The sequence below is a fragment of the Bufo gargarizans genome, chromosome 1 (genome assembly GCF_014858855.1).
Source record: "Bufo gargarizans isolate SCDJY-AF-19 chromosome 1, ASM1485885v1, whole genome shotgun sequence".
In the NCBI taxonomy this organism is placed as follows: Eukaryota; Metazoa; Chordata; class Amphibia; order Anura; family Bufonidae; genus Bufo; species Bufo gargarizans.
Window position 1 is genome coordinate 630,664,491 of NC_058080.1, and position 24,024 is coordinate 630,688,514.

Consider the following 24,024-nt stretch of genomic DNA (forward strand, 5'->3'; position numbering starts at 1 on the left):
CCAGAACTGTAAAGTTCGGGTTCGTACCGAACTTTAGGATTTTTGGACCCCTGACCCGAACTCGAATTTTTCAGTAAAAGTTTAGGTTCGGTGTTCGGCGAGTTAATGGCACTTTTTGAAAGGCTGCAGAGCAGCTAATCAACAAGCGTTTAAATTTGTGTGCCCTTAGAAGCAATCACAGCCATGCCTACTAATGGCATGGCTGTGATTGGCCAGTGCAGCATGTGACCCAGCCTCTATATAAGCTGGAGTCACGTAGCGCTGCACGTCACTCTGCTTTGATTAGTGTAGGGATAGGATGCTGTTGCTGTGAGGGAGAGAATAGGACAGACTCTTTAATCAGAAGTGCTTGTTAACTCAGCGATCTACCTAGATTTTGTTGTGTGGGTGCAGTGCACAATCTTTTTACCCTGCCCTGAGCCCAGTGACCCAGAAAAATAACTTGTATCCGTCTATTAGTTAGGTGGGTGGTGGCCATTTTATGCAAGTTCTGTGCGACAGCATAGCATATGTGCATTTGTGACAGTCAAATAGAAGCTTGAACTACAGCAATTATATTCTGGGTTTAAAAAAAATCACCAATTTTTGGCAAGACCCTACATCTGTGGCCTTTACAACATTAGTCAGTGTGCAATTTAAGCTAGAAATACAGCAATAATTTTCTGGGTTTTAAAAAAACACCCTTTTTGGGCAAAATACTCAATTTTACAGCCCTTGCTGCATCTGTCAGTGTGAAATTCAAGCAATATACCGTACACTGCTGTCATATTCTGTTATTTAAAAAAACACCCTTTTTGGGAAAAATAATACATTTTAAAGCCCTTGCAGCATCTGTCATTGTGAGATACACGCTTTAGATACTGCTGTGCTATTCTGTTATTAAAAAAACACCCATTTTGGGAAAAATACTTAATTTGCGGCCTTATCTGCATCTGTCAGTGTGAAAATCAAGCGTTATATATAGGGCAAGATCCTAAATTTGAGAAATATGAGTAGAGCGTCAAATAAGGTTGTTGCAGGGAGAAGACGTGGTCGATCTGTGCCAGCTACACGCACAAGTGAAACACCTACCTCAGGTACGAGTAGGCGACAGAACCTTCAGCGGTATTTGGTCGGGCCTAATGCGGCTCTACGAATGGTGAGGCCAGAACAAGTACAGGCAATAGTAGATTGGGTTGCTGATAGAGCCTCCAGTTCCTTTACATTGTCTCCCACCCAGTCTCCTGCTGAAAGATCAGAGTTGGCACCTGCAGCCGATGTCCATCAGTATTTCACCTCACCCCCTTTCAAATCAGCCAAGCAGTCTAAGCCCCAAGTCATGCAGCAGTTTCTTCTGCTTTTTTATGACTCTGCTAGCAGGATTTCACAGGGCCATCCACCTAGCCCTGCCCCAGAAGTGGAAGATATTGAGTGCACCTATGCCCAACCACTTATCTTTCAAGATGAGTACATGGGAAGGCCACCGCAGCACGTCTTGGATGATGACGAAACACAGGTGCCAACTGCTGTGGCTTTCGAAAGTGTGCAGACCAACAAGGAGGGCAGGGGTTAAGACTGGGTGGAAGATGATGTGGAGGACGATGAGGTCCTTGACCCCACATGGAATCAAGGTCATGCGAGTGACCTGTAAAGTTCGGAGATAGAGGCGGTGGGTGCATAGAGCCACCAGCACAGCAGAAGAGGGAGCAGGGTGCAAAAGCAGAGTGGCCGTCCCCTAGACAGTATGCCTGCTACTGCCCACCGCAGCAAGGGACAGAGCACACCAAAACCAGCTCCAAGGAGTTGCCTGGCGTGGCAGTTCTTCAGACAATATGCTGACGACAAGACACGAGTGGTTTGCATGCTGTGCAATCAGAGCCTGAAGTGAGGCATAAACGTTCTCAACCTGAGCACAACCTGCATGACCAGGCATCTAAGTGCAAAGCACGAGCTGCAGTGAAGTAGTCACCTCAAAAACCAAGAAAGGTCTCTGGCTCCTCCTGCTTCCTCTTCTGCTGCAGTCTCGGCCTCTTCATCCACCTCTGGAGTGACAGTGCCACCTGCCATCCTGCAAACAGAGGATCTGCCAGCAACACCACCACCTGGGTCACCAAGGATCTCCACAATGTAACACTGAAGCGTTCAGCTCTCCATCTCTCAAACAGTGGAGCAGAAGAGGAAGTACCCCCCTACCCCCTGCAATCCCTGGCCCTGAATGCCAGCATTTCAAAATTACTGTCCTTTGAAATGCTGTCATTCCGTCTGGTTGAGACAGAGTTTTAAAAGCCTTATGGATGGCTGTCCCACAGTACGTCGTTCCCAGCCGCCACTACTTTTCCAGGCGAGCCATCCCTTCCCTGCACAAACAAGTGGGGGACAAAATCAGGTGTGCACTGCGCCTGAGGCGGATAGCAGTTTGGCGCATGTCCTTTCACAACTGAGGATAGCAGGGCGCTTCAGTTTGCCTCCTGTTGCTTCCTCCTCCTACTCAGCTTCCTCATCCTCTACCGACTCCTCATTCGGTCAGCGTAACACCTTCACCACCAACTTCAGCACAGCCAGGGGTAAATGACAGCAGGCAGTTTTAAAACGTATCTGTTTGGGGGACAAACCCCACACCGTGCAGGAGCTGTGGACAGGCCTTGAACAACAGACTGGTGAGTGGTTGGTGCCAGTAAGCCTCAAGCCTGGTGGTGTGCGATAATGGGCGAAATCCTGTAGCAGCTCTGGGACTAGCCGGTTTGATGCACATCCCTTGCCTGGCACATGTGCTGAATTTGGTGGTGCAGAGATTCCTTAAAAATTACCCCGATATGTCAGAGCTGCTGCATAAAGTGCGGGCTGTCTGTGCACGCTTTCGGCGTTCTCACCCTGCTGCTGCTCGCCTGTCAGTGCTGCAGCATAACGCTCACCGCCTCATATGCGACGTGCCCACAAGGTGGAACTCCACCTTGCACATGCTGGCCAGACTATGCGAGCAGCAGCAGGCGATAGTGGAGTTTCAGCTGCAGCACGCACGGGTGAGTCGCTCTGTGGAACAGCACCACTTCACCACCAATGACTGGGCCTCCGTGTGAGACCTGTGTTCCTTGTTGCACTGTTTTGAGTACTCCACCAACATGGCCAGTGCCAATAATGCCATTCTCAGCGTTACTATCCCACTTCTATGCCTCCTTGAAAAAACGCTGCTAGTAATGATGGAAGAGGATGTGGCACAGGAGGAGAAGGAGGAAGAGGGATCATTTCATAGGGTTTCCGGACAGTAATTGACAAGTGGCTCAGAGGGTGGGTTCCTGCACCCACAAACGCCAGGTACACAATTGTCCAGTCAGGGCACAGTTCTGGAGGATGATGAGGTGGAGGATGAGGAGGAGGAGATGGTGGAGGAGGAACCGTGTTCACAGCAGGGTGGCACCTAAACCAGCTCATGGCCATCACTGGTGCGTGGCTGGGGGATACAGAGGACACAGACGATACACTTACCACAGAGGACAGCTTTTCGTTGCCTCTGGGCAGCCTGGCACACATGAGCGATTACATGCTGCAGTGTCTCCGCAACGATCGCCGAGTTGCCCACATTCTAACTTGTACTAATTACTGGGTACCACGCTGCTGGATCCCTGTTACAAGGACAATGTACCGTCCTTAATTCTGTCACTGGAGTATGATCGTAAGATGCGCGAGTACAAGCACACGCTGGTAGACGCGCTGCTGGTGGCATTCCCACCTGACAGCGGGTATACAGTGGAAGCACAAGGCGAAGGCAAAGGTCGCCAACGCAGCTGGTGCACCACCAGCATCTCAGAAGGGAGGGTTAGCATGGCCGAAATGTTGAAAATCTTTGTCAGCACGCCACAACAACAAGCACCACCAGCTGATATAGAACATCTTAGCAGGAGGTAGCATTTCAGCAACATGGTGGAGCAGTATGTGTGCACACGCCTACACGTACTGAATGATGGGTCTTTCCCCTTCAACTTCTGGGTCTCCAAATTGGGCACATGGCCTGAGCTTGCCTTTTACGCCTTGGAGGTGCTGGCTTGCCCTGCAGCCAGTGTACCCTCTGAACGTGTATTTAGCACGGCAGAAGGCTTCATTACAGACAGACGCAGCCGCCTGTCCACAGCCAATGTGGACAAGCTCACGTTCATTAAAATGAACCAGGCATGGATCCCTCAGGACTTGTCCGTACCTTGTGCAGAATAGACATGCATACCAGCCTTAACCATCCATTGTTATACTACAGCGCAATTGCTCATTGTTGTATTTTGGATATTTCCCACTCTTTTGGAGTGTACCCTAATAAAAATGAAACCAAAAACCAGTGTTGGCTACCCCGTCCTCCTCCACCGCCGCTTCCACCTACACCGCTACTTCCACCACCTCATAAATCAAGTTAAAAATTTTTTAATTTGTACATATTTTATTTCATGTCATTTCACTAATTTGTCTGTTACATTTGTGGGTGAAATTCAGCAATTTTTGGGTGTGATATACCACTGCAATACCTAGTAGACAGGTAAAAAAATGTCACTAATTTGTCTGTTACATATTCGGGTGAAATTCACCAAATTTTGGGTGTGATATACCCCTGGTCTACCTAGTAGACAGGTAACATTTCACTAATTTGTCTGTTACATATTCGGGAGAAATGCACCAATTTTTGGGTGGGATATACCCTGGCTGTACCTAGTAGACATGTAAAAACATTTCACTAATTTGTCTGTTACATTTTCTGGTGAAAGCCATCAATTTTTGGGTGTGATATACCACTGCTATGACTAGTAGACAGGTAAAAAAATGTCATTAATTTGTCTGCTACATTCTTGGGTGACATTTGACCATTTTTGCCGTGATTAAACCACTGCTCTGCATAGGTGATAGGGACATAAATTTCAAAAAATCGTCTGTTACATTGTCAGGTGCCATTTTACCAATTTTGCCGTATACAAACCTCTGCTCTGCATAGGTGACAGGGAATTAAATGTAAAAAATTCTTCTTTAATAGATGGGCGCCCCCTCCTTTCATTCAATGCTTAAACTTTAACAACTTGTCCCACATTTGCGCTTCAATAATTTGTCCCACTTTTCCGCTCGATCATATTTAATTAAAAAAAATTAACCTCCCTTGGATGTGGTTTCTCTTTCTCACGCTGCCTCTCCGGCGTGGAACCCTGATTCGCCGATAACCGTGATCAACATGGTAGAAAAGAACATCGAAAGTTGATAGAGAAGATATCCAAATGGATCGTGGACGTCACAGTAACGTGTGATCAGGCAGAAGTTATCTAGAGTCAACAAAGCGGCAGCAGGGCCTCTCCTATCTAACGTTTCCAAATCCTAAATACCCCAGTGACATTCCCTATAATTGTTTATTAATCATTCCAATAACAGGGCATCTTAAAAGTCCTGTATTGTTATTTGTCATCACTACCTCCCTAAGTCGGGAGTTGGTAATTGCCGCGCGCCCCCTCCTTTCCTTCGATTCTTCCGTTTTAATAACTTCTCCCACATTTCTGCTCAATCACAATTAAATTTCATCCATTGATCTCCCTTGGATTTGGTCTCCCTTTCTCACGCTCCCTCTCCGGTGTGGAACCCTGATTTGCCTCTAACCATGATCAACATGGTAGGCGCAGAAAAGAACATCAAAAGTTAATAGAGCAGATATCAAATTGGATTGTGAACATCACAGGGACGTGCGATATGGTGGGGCAGTATGTGTGCACATGCCTATACGAACTGACTGACAGGGGTCAGCCCCTGCAACTTCTGGGTCTCCAAATTGGGCACATGGCCTGAGCTTACCCTTTACACCTTGGAGGTGCTGGCCTGCCCTGCAGCCAGTGTATTGTCTGAACGTGTGTTTAGCACGACTGGAGGGGGTTATCACAGGTTATATTTCCCAATGTTTTGGGGTGTACCCTAATTTAAAAAATAAAATTTAAAACCAAAAACCAGTGAAGGCTACCTCGTACTCCTCCATCGCCACTTCCACCTACACCACCACATCCTCTGCCTCCTCAACCTTCTACTCCATATGGACCTCGTCCTCCTAGATCAAGATTATTTATTTATTTTTTTTACATATTTTATGTTATTTGAAATCATTTCCCTATCCACATTTGTTTGCAGAGCACTTGCCATGCTCTTAACCACATTTTGCTGGCATTTGCAGTCCTCTAGCCCTTTCCATGACATTTTTAGAGCCATTTTAGTGCTCAAAAGTTCGGGTCCCCATTGACTTCAATGGGGTTCGGGGTCTAGTTCGGGTCCCGAACTTGAACTTTTTTGTGAAGTTCGACCGAACACGTCAAACCGGAACATCCAGGTGTCCGCTCAACTCTACTTACAATATATATATATTATATATTAACTTACATTCTAATCGATATATATTTTTATGGGAAATGATTCACTATAACTTGTATTTATTAATTTAATTCTCATTCTACACTTAGGAGTCCAGCGGGTGGACCTATTCAGCAACTGACAGACTTCCTTCTACGACTGTGCATACAGAGATAGCTGTCAATCAGAGAAATACCAGATATTTAAAAAGGACTCACTTCTCCTGCCAATCTTAACCCTTTCGCTACTAACATAGTAACATAGTACATAAGGCCGAAAAAAGACATCTGTCTATCCAATTCAGCCTGTCATCCTGCAAGTTGATCCAGAGGAAGGCAAAAAAAAAAAAAAACTGTGAGGTAGAAGCCAATTTTCCTCACTTTAGGGGAATAAAAAATTCCTTCCCGACTCCAATCAGGCAATCAGAATAACTCCCTGGATCAACGACGCCTCTCTAGTAGCTAAATGTACGGCGCTGGAGCGATGTGTAAACATGGCGCCCACTCACACGTGCAGCGGGCTCCGTGGCCAGCAGGTCTCTGCTGTTTCATACAGTAGAGACCTGCAGCTAATTACCGTAACAGGCTATAATGCTGATCGCGGTAATTAAAGGCTTTAGATGCCGTGATCAAGCAAGATCACGGCACCTAAATGCGCAAAAACCCGGGCTTCCTACCAATGCCCCATGCAGCCAATGTGCGCATTGGTAGTTGCGCTGAACACTGTAAGCCTCGCTGACAAGCCTTATAGTGTTCATTCTGCAATTCTTATTTTGGGCACTAGATGCCAGGATAAGAAATGAACAATCTGCAGTCCAAAACTCATTTTAAAAATCCCTGATAGCACAAAATTAAAAAAAAACCCAGAATTTATAGGCTCATAAACGTAAACGTAAAAATACATAAAAAACATAAACGTTTAAATCACTCCCTTTCCGTATAATGAAAAATTACCTAAATAACAATAAATATAAACATCATGGGTATCACCGCAACCGTAAATGCCCGCACTATTAAAATATTTTTTTTTACATTTCAATATGGTGAATGGTGTAATGGAAAAAAGGGTCAAAATGGCCAATTTGCCCTTTTTTCATTGCTTAGCTCTCTTCTCAAAAATGTAATATGTGATCAAACACACACTCCAAAACGGTATCAATAAAAAGTACAGATTGTCCCGCAAAAAATAAGCCCTATATAGCTCAGTAAATAAAAAAGTTATCGGGGTCAGAATGTGGTGATGTAAATATTATTTTTTTTCTTCAAAGTTTACATTTACTTTTACACTTATTAGACATAAAAAAACCTATACATATGGGGTATCATTGTAATCAAGCTGACCCAGAGAATGAAGGGAATTTGTCAGTTTTGTCGCAAACGAAACAACGCAGGGAAAAAAACCTGTAAAACGGTGGAGGAATTGCGTTTTTTCCAATTCCACCCCATTTGGAATTTTTTTTACCGCTTCCCACTACATTTTATGCCAAAATGAAAGGATGGCATTAGAAAGTACAACTTGTCCCTCAAAAAATAAGCCCTCATACAGCTATGTGAAAAAAAGGTATGGCTCAAAGAAGCTAGGGCAGAGACCTATAACCTCCGGCAGTGAAAGGGTTAATAACTATTTGCATTCTCCATGTAAGAACATTTGTGTATCATCACAACTCTCCCATGCCAACATCAAGGGAGCCGTTCATTCGCTGTGGAAGCCTTGAGTCTGCTAGAGGCTACTATGCTTACCACAGCAATGTTCCTCTGGAGTCCTGCCACAGGCATACTACTGTCATAGGAACATAGATTCACAGGAACACCACTCTTCTAAAACGTAACCTTTAATGGTATAATATTAAAATAGCCAAAACCCCTTATTACAAATGAAAAAAATAATATACTGTATATATATACTGTATATATCAAAAGAAAATCAAAACCTCATATGGGATAGCTATTCCAGTTTCTGATGATTGCAGACCGGTAGGCAGACATATAGTAGGTCTCAAGTAGGGGCAATGTCCCTGATACTGGCCCTAGTATTGTCGCCCTGCCTGCAAACGGAATTGCCGCCCTGATAGGGGCGATCCTGTGTCTCATGCCTCCTAAAAGCCCTTGAATGACTCTGACACGGGGAGGAAATTACAACGTTGTGGAATGAGGGCCCTAGATTAGGACCTAAACTAAACATAAAAAAAATAACAAACAAATACTTAACCCCTGGTGGGGTGACAGGAACTACCCAATACAGTACAGTAAAGACAAAAGATGATGCAACAATATGGAAAAAAAAATCTGTATGCATAATCCTAATTGACCCTACGCGTTTCGCCTAGTTAATATCAGTCTCCTCAGGGGACATGCCAAACTTAACAGATCCCTATCACCGTAGGTGTCACCAGAACACAGAAAAAGTTAATAAAGAATTTAAATTTTCTGATATTAAAGTCATCACAATTATGAGGGATGACATTTGGAATGCATTGCTCAATAATTTAGGCTTTACTCCAGAGATGTATAAATATACAGCACAAGATGTTGCTTATATGAAAATAGTCGCTAATATAAAGGCTGACTAGATTATGTACAGGGGCGTAACTAGAAGTGACTGGGCCCCACAGCAAATTTTTGTATGGGCCCCCCCCCAACCTCTCCCAAACCCCCTCCCCCCGGCTACGCAACCGTATTTTCCTGTGTAAACCCAACTCCCTTGGGTTGGTCACGATCTAGACCATACCCAAGTAAAGGGGCTGAAGACTTAGGGCCGCTTCACACGAGCGGATGCCGTGCGTGGCATCCACTCCGTGAAAGAGTGCCAAGACCCGCTGCAGACTGCAGAGGCACGGAGCAGTAACATGACTGTTAATGCTCCGTGCCTCTCTGTGATCTCTTTACTACGAAATCACAGTAACAACTGTGATTTCGTAGTAAAGAGATCACAGAGAGGCACGGAGCATTAACAGTCATGTTACTGCTCCGTGCCTCTGCAGTCTGCAGCGGGTCTTGGCACTCTTTCACGGAGCGGATGCCACGCACGGCATCCGCTCGTGTGAAGCGGCCCTTATGCTCTGAGTGAAGGGTCTGAAGACTTATGCTCTGAGTGAAGGGTCTGAAGACTTATGCTCCGAGTGAAGGGGCGGAAGACGTATGTCAATGTGAGATTTAAGTTTTTACTTTTCAATAAACTAGTAAAGATTTGTCACCTTCTGTTCCCACTTTCTCATTTTAGGGAAACTGATAGCACAGAGAGCGAGAGACTGAGAGGATGTGATTGCAGTTTACATGTCCCACAGCAACACCAAATCAAATCTTGTACAACTTTCTTGCCACTCCACACATGTCGCCATTTGTCACGCAAATTGATGTGGCCGGATCCTTATGCACTGTCTGGACGCACCCTAAGGCCGAATGCACAAGGCCATGTTCCGCGCCCGAGAGCGGTCCGTGGTAACACGGCCTGGATTCCTGTTCAGAGCAGCAGCGCATGGCGTCATTGGTTGCTATGACGCCGTGCGATTCCTGCTGCCGCCGCAGTGCAGTAATGCACTGGTATAGATCATACCAGTGTATTACTGTACTGCGGTGGTAGCAGGAAGCGCACGCCGTCATAGCAACCAATGACGCCGTGCGCTCCTGCAATGCCAGTCCGGTATCTCACAGACCGTGTTCCACGGACGTCTGCATGAGGCTTAAGACTTCTGATTTCCAACACCTTATCTCCTTGTCACACACAGAAGAAGATCAATGATATGTTCAGATTACCCTATGAAATTTTAGTAGAGCAACATCATAAAACATCACATGGATCAGCACAGATCTGTCCCGGCTCCATTACAATGGCCTCCACTAGTCGGTCTATAGAATTTTTCTCTGTCCCTATTCCTTATAAACTACCTAGAAAAGAGATGCTCTGCAGAGGTAGAAAGGATCCATCCCTTCTGATGCTCTGCAGGCAGGACAGACAGAGCCCGGGCCGCATCCTCATCATTGTTGCACAGCAGACGGGATGAATCACCCTAGGTCCCCACAGGCTGCAGAGCATCACACCTGACTGCAGCACCGCTGCATTCGGGGGCTGATGCTGCAAAACCTCTTGACTGAGGGCAGGGGGAGGAGGATTGTAGGGAGGATATACCTGTCCGGCCTGGCAGGGTCAGCTGGGTAAAGGAGGGTCCCGGAGAGGCCTCCCGGCCCGAGCTCTGCTTCTGCCTCGCACTGACCGGGGGAACTCGGTGGGCGGTCCTAATTTAAACAGCGCGCTTCCGGATGTACCAGCTTGATTCCAGTACTGTCTGGCTCGGGCAATAAGATGCATTGGGTGGCAGGGGCGGAGAAGGATGATGGACAGGACGGGCCCCCAATGTTGACGGCGCTGCACTGAAAACTTGACTGACACGCTGCCGGGTGCCGGGCCCCTTGTCAGCCCGGGCCCCGAAGCAGCCGCTTCCCCTGCTTCCCCGGTAGTTACGCCACTGATTATGTACTAATGAACAGTCAATAGCCAAATACAGAGTATGTGCAATTACCTTCAGTAGCCTGGGTCTATTGCCTCACCAAATTGCCACTAATATATTCAACAAAGAGTTATTTGACAGGGCGTATGATATACACAACCACGAATAAGATTAGTTGTTCTCATGTTATCAATTGTTATAAACAGAGTTAGATATGCCCTCCTGGACCCCTCATAAATAGCAAGGTAAACCAGATCATAATGTGTTAACACTGGTAAGAGCAGCGGTACTTGCGTGCCCGAGAAGGATAGAGGGAGGCAGCAGGGAAATCCCTTGGCATGTCCTCCGATGTCAGACAAGCAGACTATACAAAGATGTTGGTGTATCCCAGACCGCAAACGACAGTAGACAGGTAAGGTGAATGGAGCAGCCATAGGAACATAGCAAGTCTCCCATAGACTGCAGTGGTAAATAATTGCAGAAGCAATCCGACGATCTGTTCAAGTCCGCCTAGCGGTACTTAAAAAAGGAAAAAAAAAGATAAAAAAAGTTTAAAAAAATTCTAATCACCCCATTTCCCTAGTTTATATATATACAATGAATAAACAAAAACAAACAAACATACATAATGGGTTCCAAACTTTTCAAATATTTTTAATGCGGGGTGAACACCGTAATGGAAAAAAGAAATTCACAATTCATTAATTTTTAGTCATCTTATCCTCCCAAAAAATGAAATAAAAATCTTTAAAAAGTTACATAGTTAATACGGTTGAAAAAAGACTTAAAGAGGACCTTTCACTAGAATAAAAAATCTATACAGACATGTAGAGCGGTGCCCAGGGATCTCCCTGCACTTACTGTTCTACCTGGGCGCCGCTCCGTTCTCCCGGTATAGCCTCCGGTATCTTCATATGTTAGGCTCCACCCAGTGGAACCTGCCGGCGTCTCCTTCTCCTATGCTCTAGCGCTGGCCAATCGCAGCGCTCAGCTCATAACCTGAGAGGCTTTTTTTTCTCTCAGGCTATGAGCTGAGCGCTGCGATTGGCCAGCGCTACAGCATGGGGATGCGAATCCCAGAAGGAAATGAGACTCATATTTATGCATTAATATTGTTTACTTTAAGAATTCATCTAAACCCTTTTTAACCCCTTTAGGACACAGCCTTATTTCACCTTAAGGACCAGGCCATTTTTGCTAATCTGACCAGTGTCACTGTAAGTGGTGATAACTTTAAAACGCTTTGACTTATCCAGGCCATTCTGAGATTTTGTTAAAAAATTGCTAATTTCCAAGTTTCAATTTCTCTACTTCTATAATACATAGTAATACCTCCAAAAATAGTTATTACTTTTCATTCCCCATATGTCTAATTCATGTTTGGATCATTTTGGGAATTATATTAAATTTTTTGGGGATGTTACAAGGCTTAGAAGTTTAGAAGCAAATCTTGAAATTTCCCAGAAATTTTCAAAAACCCAATTTTTAGGGACCAGTTCAGGTCTGAAGTCACTTTGCGAGGCTTACATAAATGACCACATTCTAGAAACTACACCCCTCAAGGTATTCAAAACTGATTTTACAAACTTTGTAAACCCTTTAGGTGTTCCACAAGAATGACTGGAACATAGAGATACAATTTCAAAATTTGACTTTTTTGGCAGATTTTCCATTTTAATATTTCTTTTCCAGTTAAAGCATGGGTTAACAGCCAAACAAAACTCTAAATTTATGGCCCGGATTCTGTAGTTTACAGAAACACCTCATATGTGGTCGTAAACTGCTGTACGGGCACACAGTAGGGCACAGAAGGAAAGGAATGCCGTACGGTTTTTGGAAGGCACGTTTTGCTGGACTGTTTTTTTTTACACCATGTCCCATTTTAAGCCCCCCCTGATGCACCCCTAGAGTAGAAACTCCAAAAAAGAGACCCCATTTTAGAAACTACGGGATAGGGTGGAAGTTTTGTGGCTACTATTTTAGGGTACAAATGATTTTTGGTTGCTCTATATTACACTTTTTGTGAGGCAAGGTAAGAAGAAATAGCTGTTTTGGCACAGTTTTTATTTTTTGTTATTTACAACATTTATCTGACAGGTTAGATCATGTGGTATTGTTATAGACCAGGTTGTCACGTACACGGCGATACCTAATATGTATACTTTTTTTTATTTATGTAAGTTTTACACAATGATTTCTTTTTTTAAACAAAAAAAATCATGTTTTAGTGTTTCCATAGTCTGAGAGCCATAATTTTTTCAGTTTTTGGTCGATTGCCTTAAGTGGGGTATGATTTTTGCGGGATGAGATGACGGTTTGATTGGCACTATTTTGGGGTGCGTGTGACTTTTTGATCGCTTGCTAATACACTTTTTGTGATGTAAGGTGACAAAAAAATGGCTTTTTTTACACCGCTTTTATTTTTTACAGTATTCATCTGAGGGGTTAGGTCATGTGATATTTTTATAAAGCAAGTTATTACGGACGCTGTGATACCTAACATGTATACTTTTTTTATTTATGTAAGTTTTACACAATGATTTCATTTTTGAAGCAAAAAAACTCATGTTTTAGTGTTTCCATAGTCTGAGAGCCATAATTTTTTCAGTTTTTGGGCGATTATCTTCGGTAGGGTATGATTTTTGCGGAATGAGATGACGGTTTGATTGGCACTATTTTGGGGTGCGTGTGACTTTTTGATCACTTGCTAATACACTTTTTGTGATGTAAGGTGACAAAAAATGGTTTATTTAGCACAGTTTTTATTTAACATTTTTTACCGTGTTCATCTGAGGGGTTAGATCATGTGATATTTTTATAGAGCCAGTCGATACGGACGCGGTGATACCTAATATGTATACTTTTTTAAATTTATGTAAGTTTTACACAATAACAGCTTTTTTAAAACAAAAAAAAAATGATGTTTTAGTGTCTCCATATTCTGAGCCATAGCTTTTTTTTTGGGGGGGGGAGATTGTCTCAGTTTTTGCAGGATGAGGTGACGGTAAGATTGGTACTATTTTGGTGGGCAAACGCCTTTTTGATCGCTTGCTTTTGTACTTTTTGTGATGTAAGGTGACAAAAAAAATGGTTTATTTAGCACAGTTTTTTTTTTTTTTTTTACGTTGTTCATCTGAAGGGTTAGGTCATGTGATATGTTTATAGATCCAGTCGATACGGACGCGGCGATACCTTATATGTATACTTCCCCCCCCCCCATTTTTTACCAATTTTTTAAAACTTTATTTGGGGAAAATTTAGTTTTTATTTATTTTTACTCGAAACGTTTAATTTTTTGGGGGGAAAACTTTATTTTTTAACTTTTTGTTCACTTTATTTTTTGTCCCACTTTGGGACTTCAACTTTTGGGGGTCTGATCCCTTTACAATGCATTCTAATACTTCTGTATTGGAATGCATTGGCTGTATGAGTAATACAGTGAGTATTACTCATACAGCTTCCGGCCTGTGATATCCAGGGGGCTGGATCTCACAGGCTCGTCACCGGAAGGCAGCGCAGATGCCTAAGGAAGGAATCGCGCTTCCTTCCATGCCATCGGGTCCCTCCTACAGCCGCATGGGGACCCGATGGCACGCCCGATCACCGCAGCAACCACAGGTAAAAGCCGCAAACCGCAGGTCTGAATTGACCTGCGGTTTGCGGCGATCGCCGACACGGGAGGGTCACGGGACCCCCCCCCCCGCGCATTTAGCCAAGGTGCCTGCTCAATGTTTTGAGCAGGCACCGGGTTCTGATCACCGCCCGCCGGTAATCGGAACTATACATGACGTATCGGTACGTCATGTGTCCCTAAGTACCAGGACAACATGCCGTACCGGTACGTCATGTGTCCTGAAGAGGTTAAAACTGTCCACTGTTCCTTCTGTGACCACGTCCTGAGGAAATCTATTCCACAGATTCACAGTTTTTACAGTAAAGAAGCTTTGACGCTTCTGGAGACTGAACTTTTTCTTCTTCAGACGGAGGCAGTGCCCCCTTGTCTTTTGAGGGCATTTTGCATGGAACAGTTTTTCTCTGTATTTTTTGTATGGCCCCTTTATATATTTGTATAGGTTAATCATGTCCACCCTTAGATGTCTCTTCTCAAGACTAAATACATTTAATTATTTTAATCTTTCTTCACAACAAAGACCCTCCAGGACCCTTATCAGTTTAGTTGCTCTCATCTGTACTTTTTCCAGCTGCAGAGCGTCCTTTCTATGGACTGGTGCCCAGAATTGAACTGCATATTCCAGATAAAGCCTCACCAACGCTTTTGTAAAGTGGTAATATAACATCCTTGCCCCGCGAGTCCATGCCTCCATTTAATGCATGACAATATCCTGAGGCCTTAGAAGCAGCTGATTGACATTGTATGCTGTTATTTAATCAACCATCTACAAGTACACCCAAATCCTTCTCTATAAGTGACTCCCCCAGTGTTACATCCCCTAGGACATATGAAGCACAGAGATTATTACTACCAAGATGTATAACTTTACATTTATCCACATTGAACCTCATTTGCCCAATCACTGAGTGTTTAAGTCAGCTTGTAGTTTATGGACATCTTCCATAGACTGTACAGTACTACATAGCTTATTGTCATCTGCAAAAATAGAAATGGTGCTATTAATCCTGTCCTCGATATCATTAATAGCTGTATCTCACAATGACATATGCAGCAAAGGCTGCAAAATAAAAAAAATTTGCCCAAAATGGGTGTTTGTTTAATAACTAAATAGAACCACACTATGTAAACGCTGTATCTTACAATGACATCTGCAGCAAAGGCTGCAAAATAAAAAAATTTGCACAAAACGGGTGTTTGTTTAATAACTGAATATGACAGCAGTATATAACCCTTGAATTTCACACGTGCTGATGCTGCAAGGCCAGAAAAAATGTGTAGTTTGCCCAAAAAAGGGTGTTTTATTAATAGAAGAAAATAACAACAGTATATAAAGAGTGTATCTCATATGCCCTGATCTACACTAGGCCGCAATTAAAGATTTGTGCAGAAAATGGCTGTATTTCAAATAACTGAATAGAACCACAGTATGTAAAGGCTGTATCTCACAATGACATCTGCAGCAAAGGCTGCAAAATAAACTTTTTTGCACAAAACGGGTGTTTGTTTGATAAGTGAATTTGACAGCTGTATATAACCCTTGAATTTCACATATGCTGATGGTGCAAGGCCAGTAAATAATAGAGGACCCAGCACTGAACCTTGGGGTATACCACTTATAAAATAAGTTATATGTATCCCACGAATGGTATTAATAAAAACTACCTTTTTGACCCACAAAAAATAAGCCCTTATACAGCTCTGTAAATTAAATTTAAAAACGTTATCGCTTTCTTGAAATGTCAATGTAAAGAAAATTATTATTTTTTCAAAGGTTTTTATTTTTTTAAAGTAGGAAAACATAAAAACGATATAAATTTGGTATCTGGTAATTGTAATGACCCCCAAAATAAAGTTGTCCTGTCATTTTTAGCACAGTGCACGTAGCAAAAACAAAAAAACCTTAGCGGAATCAGTGGTGTGTTGCCACAATACAACTTGCCATGCAAAAAAAAAAATACAAAAAATAAAACTAATGTGACTATATGAACAAAAAAAAAAATTATGGATCTTAAAAGATGGAGAAGGAAAAATGAAAATGAAAAAAAAAATAGGCCATATTTCAAAAGGGTTAAATTATTATTATATATCAGGAATATTGAGGATGAGGTTCAATAAATGTAAAGCCCTTACTTGTTTCTAGTAACTAAATAGGATATGGGAAAACCAAGCTGTGGACATACTGTAATCATTCCTTTTAGTTGAAACCTTTATATATGTTGGGCTAAACTATAATGCTTCAGAGTTACAATTTTAAATATAAAAATACAAGGTGTAGAAACTGTAGACATAATTATTAAATTGTATACATCATTATTAACTAGCCTTATTATATTAATGAACCATTCTCATTTCACATACTGATTTACATGTACCAGCACTTAAATGATGAAATACAGCTGTGGGCTTGGCGCAATGCCTACCATAAAACATGTCATGCTTGAATCCCTTGATACAAAGCTTGGGACATGAAAGCTGTTTTTCTTTTGTCTAACATATGGTTCATATTAGCTTGGTAGCACCTCCTTTAAAGGAACATGCACAGTTGACTTTTGTGATGAGTGTATATGCAGGTTTCCACATACAGTATGAGTAAGGAAGACAGAATAGAGTTTGGAACAGTCACCTAAAGCAAACCATCCCCAAGCTAAACTATGACTCCAGATTGTATGGGACTGGTCTGCAGCAACATATATTCTGAAGGTAAAAATGACTTTTAACAAAAAACAAGCACTGTAGTACAAGGATAGTGCTTACATTACCTTCCCCAAGTGAATTGCTGAACTATAATAGTAATAGAGGTGGCTTTAGATATATTGTAATTGATGATCCATTTGATGACATCCATTGAGTATGCTCCACAGCATTACAAGAAACATAAAACACAGTGCAGACACAATGGACACAATGGTCCACAGCAAGAACAAGTATAACCAGTGATCTCCAGTGAGGGAATAATGTTATGGAATGGTTTTAGTACTAAAAAGGAAGCAATGAGACACCAGAGGAGTCTTATTCCTTACCTGGAACCCACTTTAGCTAAAAACTAGTCTTCCACAGTAGAGCAGCTGCTGTACAAGGTTATCTACTTTTTAAACCCCATCAATCCTTAAACATCTATGTCATGATTCATGTGCCTCATCTAACTTGGGTTTCTATTGTTTCTCTATATGTTTCCATTGTATAGTGTCTTCCAGTGGAACCGCCAATTAGTTTACACATGCAAGCATCTCACAAAAGTATTGAATCTACGGAGATTTCATAGTTTCAATTGAATATGTCTTATGAGAACTCCAAATGAAACAGATGCGCAGAACCGGTTTTCTTTGCAGGGCATAAGGATATCACAGAGGATTGAGAAAGATTGGAGAGCCACATACGGTATTTTACATGGTCACTCACCCTTAAATTACAGTAAGCTACATATGATGCTAAATATAAGGTACAACATTAATATTGACCGAAAGATTCTAGATGTTTGGTTGGATGTTTCTGTTCTGAGAAGTGATTTCTCATCATATTCCAATTAACCAAGTTTGGTCCGTGCTAGTTATACTGGTATGATTGTTTTACTAGATGTGTTCCTTTTGGCTATGCATATTATATTGTTTCTCAGTGTCCAAGAAAGGACATCAGGTGTGAACTGGTAATGGGGTCATGCACATCCAAGACTCATTAATACATGTAGGGGTTGAAGGCTAGCCTGTCAGGTCAAATCCCACACACTAACCCTTGTCCATGGCCAAAAATGCTTATAATGGAAACATGAGCTTCAGAACTAAACCATGGAGCAATGGAAGAAGGTAGCCTCGTCTGATTAATCACATTTTCTTTTACATCAGATGGATGGCCAGTAACCAAGATGTAATATAGGAAGAAGGTAAGCTAGGAGAGACACTGTAATCTGGGCAATGTTCTCATGGCAAACTTTGGGTCCTACCATTCATTTGGATGTTACTTTGACACGTACTAGTTTCCTAAACATTGTTGCAGGCCCTGCTAATTTAAAAAGATATTTGAGGCTTGACTTTGGACTGAAAATTCTTCATAAAATGCATTATGTTCTGAAATTTTGCGGTAGTCAGCATCACTAGGGAAGTTCTCGTTACTGACAGAACTTTTCTTACAATGGTTCAGAGTGAAGTACAGTGGGTTGGCTCAATACTGGGAGGCAGCAAGGATCTGGATGCTCCCCGATATATCAACCGGGATTTGTCCAAACACATATCAGTCGTTGCAGTCATGGGTGAAAGTGGCGAGTTATCAGAGGTGAACAAGGAATGATTATTATTGGCTTTCAGTCCAAGGGGGGCAGCATTTCTGAAACTGCGCAGTATGTGAACTTTTCTCATGCTGCTGTGAGAAAGTGTATTGTGAGTGGACAAATGGTACGATTGTGCCTAAAACAACACTTCAGTGAACCCTACTGTGTATGGGGCTCCAAAACAGATGGATGGTCACTGCACCTCTGCTAATGAGGTTGCATTGGCTGAAAAGGCTTCAATTTTCATGGCAGTATCGGAATTGGATTTCCGCTGATTGGCAAAGAGTTGCCTTTTCAGGTGAGTCATCCGTTCAACGGATGGACTTTGGCGTGTCTGGCGAGAAACATCAGAGAACAAACACTCTGCAATCATTGCTGGAAGAACACATGCTGATGACAGCGTTATGGTCTGGGGAAGGTTTTTGTGGCATTCTCTGGGCCTACTGATCCATGTGCAAGGGAGTCTCACCTGATTTTGGTATGAATCCATCCTTGCAGATCACTTACATCCATACATGCTGATTGTCTTCCCTGGGGTGCAGCATGTCACATAGCTAGAAATGTCTGACATTCATTAGAGGAGCATGACCAAGTCTTTCCCCCTGGACCACTAATTCCACAGACTTAAACCCAATTAAGCATCTGTGGGAGCACCACAATTATCATGTTTGCTCTATGGATCCTCCCCCAAGCCCCCTCCAGCAGCTGTGGGATGCACTGCAGTGCACATGGCTCCAGATACCTGTGACAACCTACCAGGAGTTTAATTTGTCACTCCTAGCCCGTCTAGCTGCTGTCCGTCCTGCACACACCAGTTACTCTAGATATTAGCTAGTGGTCATGATAATGTGACTCAACTGTGTATGTACTGTAGTTGGTCCCATCACCTCTGGAGGCTTAAAGGGCTTGTCCGGGTTCAGAGCTGGACATGCCTCCATTTTCACCCCGGCAGCCCCCCTGACTTGAGCATCAGAGCAGTTCATGCTCCGAGGCTCTCCTTTGCCCTGCGCTAAATCGCGCAGGACAAAGGCATTTTCAAGAGTTCCGATGACGAACCGGGCTCTCCATGGGGCTGCCAGGAAGACCGGTGACGTCACCGGTACTGACGGGCGGGCTTTAGCCAGTAAAACAGCTAGGGCAGCGCTAAAGCACGCCCATCAGAGTCGGCGACGTCACCGAACACACTGCCAGGGGAAAGCCTCCACCCGGCAGTGTGTTATTGTAAACAAAAGAGTCCGTGCCCTGATGCTCCGGTGCCAACATCAGGGGGCTGACTGAGTCAAAATAAGGGTATGTCCGGGTTCAGCTCTGAACCCGGACAACCCCTTTAAATAGGTGATGAGCACCATATTGTACCAGCCATCAGGTAAAGAAAAAAGCAATCTTCTTCCGTTTATTCAGTTTAGTTTGAGTCCCATTCAGCTATAGTTTCTGTTACTGAGGCTTTCAATCTGGTGTTTAACAACCTAGGATTATATTGGTGCCTCTCACAATCTGAGTGTTGCAGCACAATACACACTTAGCTGATCTTATATCTACAAGTTAAGTAATAACTGCATCTGTTATATACCAAATACTGGTAGCATCTACCAATCCATAAAAAGAGCCAGAAGATAGGATGAGAACCAAGAGTAACTTGGGAACCATTGTAGATCTGCTTTTATCTACTATTTATTTGGATTTATAACTCCATACGAAGGATACTTTCTCTTCTTTCCATCTTGAAAAAGCAGTTTCATCTCTTTTCACAATGATAAAAACATAAATCTACTTTAGCACTATAGGATTGTCATCTGTGAACACTGCAGCCAGACTGAGGAATTATCTTGTATACAAAATGCTTGTGGGATTAGTTTAGGATAGTTTTAAGACAGAATTTACAGGGTTTATAGTATTATGACAGAGCAGAATCTTAAAGGGGTTATCCAGGAAAATCTATTTATGACTTATCCTCAGGATAGGACATTAGTATTAGATCTGCGCTGGGCGACACACGGGACCCCCACCCATGAGCTGTTAGAAGAGGTCTTCTCTTCAGTGCTGCAGCCTCTTCCTAGGCCAGTGACATCACTGTACATCGGTCACATGGCCAAGTTGCAGCTCAGCCCTATTCAATGGGACTGTGCTGCAATTCCAAGCACAGCCACTATACGATGAACGGCGCTGTCTTTGGAAAGCTGCCAGGAGCCTGCATCATTCACCAGAGCATGAAACAACTGATCGGTGATAATGGTGACCTATCGTGACAATAAGTCATCATTATCTTTTCCAGGATAACCCCTTTAAATCAAACCTCCAGTTCAAGGGGAAAAAAACCACACACAAATGGGGTTTCCTGGACTTTTTAGGAAATCTTCTTCTGTCCTGTGGAAGAAAGACCGTTTAGGTAGTACTTACAGTTTCATCACGTCGCTGATGCCACTGTCTCCTCTGCACTCAAACACAGGCTGCAGGCTCCTCTGTTCGTGTCAGGCCACAGGACAGAAGAAGGGCCAGATTTCCTAAAAAGCCTGGAAGCCTCCTTTTCATCTTTTTAGCTGCAGATCCTTCAATTCCTAGACTCCTCTTCTATCATCCAAGATGGACGCACAGCACCCTAATAATAAGCTGTAAATCAACCAGAGATATAAGCGCCATTCCTCTGTTATCCCTTCTAAAAAAATGCATGAATAAATTGGCATGATACGGCCCTACAGATTTCTTCAACATCAGCACAGATTGGACAGTGTCAAAGTCCACTAGTACCACCTCTCACCCAGCAGCTAACAGCCAATTTATTCATAAATTTCTAGTGCGAATAATAGAGGAACATCACAGCACAGAGTTATAATTGCAATGCTATATGGAATACAAGTACTTATTAACGCAAACATATCAAGGGAGCTGACAGATCCCCTTTAAATAACATTCATGTCTAGCACAGGTTATTGTCCACATCCCAGGTGGTCTAGAGCAGTGAGATAGTTGATTATGGTCTCCTTGGTCATCTAAGGCATTGAAGGGATTAATAACACGATTTTTAATAGTTTAAAGGGAACCTGTCACCACTCCTGACATGCCTGCTTTAATAGCTTCATGCATTCCCCATGTACAGGGGAAACTAGAAAAATTTTAATATCGTTCAATAGTCCATTTATTTCAGTAATGCAAATGAAAAGGGATTGCATTAATGCAGCTTACAATTAGAATATTGTGAAAAGTTTCAATATTCTAGGCTCAAAGTGTCACACTCTAGTCATCTAATTAATCCATACCCAGACACTGTAGCGTGTCTATAACCGGGGGAGCAATTCCTCCGCATGTGGTCCGCAGATAATGGCAATCCCCAGCAAAAAAATGCGTACAATGGAGGATGCCAGGGCGGACCGCATGCACCACAAGGACATCTTACACAAAATGATACATTGTGCAGATGAAAAAAATATATAAATACAAAAATCACTGTAAAAAAATGCACCAAAATGATATCATTTTGGTGCATTTTTTGCAGTGATTTGTGTATGTATATCTTTTCATCTGCACAATGTATCATTTTGTGTAAGATGTCCTACCTCATAGTTTTATCCTACCTCACAGTGCATTGGTGATACCACTATGGAGGCCTGTGAGAGTCTGGCTGTGAGTTGGTTTCTAGTTTTACCTTTTAAGTTGCATTACTGAAATAAAAGAACTTTGCACGATATTCAAATTTTTCGCATTTCACCTGCAATAACAATTCAGGAACATCTATTCTTATGACTATTAGGAACGTAGTAACATAGTACATAAGGCCGAAAAAAGACATTTGTCCATCCACATCCACAGTCCTGGGGATAAATAGATGATGGGAAAGATCTCTGTACTGATCCCTGATATATTTATACATAGTTATTAGATCTCCCCTCAGTCGTCTTTTTTCTAAAGTGAATAACCCTAATTTTGATAATCTGAGCCATTCCTTTATTATTCCTACTTGAATGAATTGCTAGCAGTCTGCAGTAAGGGTACAGAGGGGCGGTAACCAGTTGGGTTGTGTGCCTGCATAGTCTCACTCTATCCAATGACTGCTTCCATTTTCAGACTGTGCAGGTACACCCCCCCAACTGGTTACCGCCCCTCTGTACCCTTACTGCAGACTGCTAGCAATTCATTCATAACTTCTAGTAGAAACAATAAAGGAATGACACAGCATAGAGCCGTAAGAATAGATGCTCCAGAATTGTTATTACATGGCGGAATGCATGAAGCTTTTAAAACAGGCATGTCTGGAGCGGTGAAAGGTCCCCTTTAAGGCAGTGAAGCGTTAATGTCAGTAGACCTGGCGGTCTACGGTGGTGCAGAAATCCCTGGTGGTCTAGAGTAGTCAAATGGTAAGATTACCAGTGAAGGGCAGTGGAAGGGTTTCTGCTATATACAGTATCTGGGGTCTAGTGGTTACTCCCCTCTCCAGGTCCCAGCACTGTCCAGGAGGCTGAACACTGATAGTCCAGCTGCCTCTTTCCTCCCACAGTCCTAGAGATGAGTCGCTTCTGCAGCATTTGCATCCATTTTCCCTTATATTAGAAGGAAATTATCTGATATAAAATCTGTCATATGTGATAATGAAGCTAGCCATAGATGGGGCAATTTGCCAGCGTTCTACTATTTCTCACTCCCTAGGGGGGAATCCATCCACTTTATACCACAGACATAATGATCTTTTCCACGTCTATGTTAATCTGTCTGTAAACCGTTGCTCTTGTATGTGCACTGCTGTGCCTGTAATTATTTCTTTCTTTTGAAGGGACATAGCTTCTCATTATACAGAAACTGAAAGTGTAGTCATTCATTATGATACCGATGCTAAAGAGCTCCGCTCACAGCAGATATAGCCGTGCTACTGAATGTTTAAATTTTCAGAGTCTGTTGCTATGACAACTAGACCTGACTACCATACCCCGCTGCGTTAAACATGAATTATTCCAAGTCACAGCATACAGAAAGAGGATTCTAAATTTAAAAGAGAAACCCAGTCATCTCCAAAATGCATGACAACAAAATTCATGCAGTTCCTGCTGAAATGAAAGCAAAACTTAATTAGATTTTCACTGGAGAAAATTAAAATGCTTGCGGTTCAGTACCTAGCGCTTTGATTTCCTGTGTTACAACATTATTGAATGAATCAATAAATTCATTATTTTTTTTATTAGATTCTAATTTGAAATATATTTAGAAAAACATCAGAAGCAAGAAACAGACGTAAGACATATGTGATACATTGTGTGAGCATGAAAATGTGTTCAAATACAGTAGGATCTACTATACATTCCCCTTTCAATAATTACAATAGTTCTTATTAAAAGGGTTTCTGTCATCAGAAAAATCGTTATGTATCTG